The sequence below is a fragment of the Pinus tabuliformis genome, chromosome 8 (assembly GCF_031772625.1).
Source record: "Pinus tabuliformis cultivar Carrire ecotype Pingquan chromosome 8, CPIR1, whole genome shotgun sequence".
NCBI lineage: Eukaryota > Viridiplantae > Streptophyta > Pinopsida > Pinales > Pinaceae > Pinus > Pinus tabuliformis.
Window position 1 is genome coordinate 1,156,444,193 of NC_142294.1, and position 2,706 is coordinate 1,156,446,898.

The window sequence follows — 2,706 nt, forward strand, 5'->3', positions numbered from 1 at the left end:
AGCATGATATATCAAAATTATGAGACCAAGTGCAACAAATTTCACTCTCGCAAAGAGTAACCAAAAATGAACTAGAAGCTAAGATGGATGGTTTGAAATCTGACATGGAAGCAATGATGAATGTCAAGATGGAAGGTTTGAAGGATGGTTTTAAAACAAAAATGAAAAAGGACCTGGAAGGTTTGACAAAGTTGCTACAAGCAATGTTTCCTAGTCGTGACAAGGTACTCTACGAAAACGATGATGAGGATAAAAGGAATACAAATGATGATTTTAGAGACTCCCATAGTGGGTTGAAGACTAACCAAATTCCAAAGATCGATATGAGGAAGTTTGATGGAAAGGATCCGATAACATGGATACTACAGATGGATAAATTATTTGATCTACATGATGTGTCGAACACACAAAAGGTACGCATTGCATCTTTATATTTATAACAAAATCAGTTTGTGTGGTATTGATGGTTTTGTCCTCGTAAATCAATTGTCACTTGGACAATTTTTGCAGAATAATTGGTAGCACATTATGAGGATACAAAGAGAAATACTGTTAGGTCACTGTAATACTAGTGATTCCCCCGTTACTATTGTCATTGTTGTGCCCCTATTGTCCCCATATTGTTAGTATTGTGCCCCATAGAAGGCCACTATTGTTGTTGTTGCGCCCTTATATTATTATTGTTATGTCGGCTTTGATTATATTGTGACCCCTTAGACTGCTATATATAGAAAGGAGGTTTTGTCATTTGTATCATCCAAGAATTGTTCATTTGTGTAATGTAAAGGAAGTTTCCCCCTCTAAGAGGCTAATTATGAAGTCATTGATCTATCTTTTCTATCTTTTTTGTGAGCTGGTTTCTTAACATTTGCTATCAGAGCTTTGGATTCTAGGGTTTCGCTGCTCCAAACAGGTCATCGTGGAATTTTCGCTATAACTTTTCCTCTACAAAGTTTCAGAAACTAAAAAACCCATTTGAGCCAAAATCAGTATGAACCTCAGGTCCGAATTTCATATCTTTTCTTTCTATCTTTTTGGAGATATGATCTGAGAAAGTTAGGGTTTTTGCAGACTCCCAAATTACATTCCAAACAGGTGACATTGAGAAAATCATCATAACTTTCTCTCTGAGCATCAGATTGAAATTTCGTAAAATGTTATAGAAAGAGGACAGATTGTAGTTTTCTGTGAATCTTTTTTATATCTGAAGGTTGAAACAGTGACACGTGGAATGTCGTACAAGTTCGCTCTACTGAAAAATGATATAATCAGGTCATCTTAGGAGATTGGGCATAACTCTTTCTTGGATAATCCAATTTTGATAAGACTGGTGGCATTGGAAAGAGGACTCAGAGGGATACCATAGGAAGAAATTTAAAACCTTGGAGATCCGCAATTACAGAGATACAACATATTCAATATCGAGCTTCTACAAAGCGAAAAAAGGTGTGTAGTCTTTTTAAATTTTTGCATAAGTTTGGGTTGAAAAATTAGTTTGAAGTTCAAAGGGAATAGTGAAGCATAATTATCATTAATTGATGCCCCGAAGAAAGAAAATGGAAACACCTAGTAAAAAACCATAAAGCTCTAGCATGACTCATGAAGAAGAGGAAGAAATGCAACATGATATATCAAAATTACGAGACCAAGTGCAACAAATTTCACTCTCACAAAAGGTAACAAAAGCTAAGATTGATGGTTTAAAGAAAGGCGTGGAAGCTAAGATGAATGGCGTGGAAGCTAAGATGGATGGCATGTATGCTAAGATGGATGGTATAGAAAAACTGAAAGGCGGCATGGAAGATTTGAAGATAGATTTGACTAAGAAAGGCGACATGGAAGATTTGAAGATAGATTTGACTAAGTTGCTACAAGAAATGCTTACTAATGGTGAAAGGGTAGTAAAGGAAACTCATGATGAGAACAAAAGAAATGTTAATCATGATTTCATAGACTCTAACGTTGGATTGAACACCCATCATGTTCCAAAGATCGATATGAGGAAGTTTGATGGTAAGGATCCTATAACATGGATACTACAGATGGAGCAATATTTCGATCTCCATAATGTGCAAAACACACAAAAGGTACAAATAGCAACTTTATATTTGGAACCAAATCAGTTTGTATGGTATCGATGGCTTTTCTCTCGTAAACAAATTGTCACTTGGGCAATTTTTACGGAAGAAATGATAACACATTATGAGGATACAAAAAGCAACACTTGTTTAAGCCAATTGATAAAACTCAAACAAAAGGGTTCAATGATGGAGCACATTGAGGACTTCCAAAAATTGAATGTAAGGATAAAAGATATTCCAGAGGAGCATAGGATTGATGTGCATAGGGAATTTAAAGGATAACATCCAACATGAGGTTCGCCTTTGGGAACTTGACTCATTGGAGAAGGCGTTCAGGTTGGCAAGAAAAATGGAAAGCAAAATTATGGCAAGAAGGAAGCCTACCACTCACAACTATAAGGATGGAAGTGTTGTTCCCCTATCCTTCCACAAACTACAAGGTTGACACCCCAACAATTAGAAGAAAAAAAAGAAAAAGGGCTTTGTTACAGTTGTGATAACAAATACACTAAAGTTCATAAGTGTGCTGAGAAGAAATTATTTTACATAGATTGTGAAGAGGAGGAAGAAAAGGAACAAGAAACGTCAAAAGAAGAGGATATACACCAGGAACAAACCCTAGAGA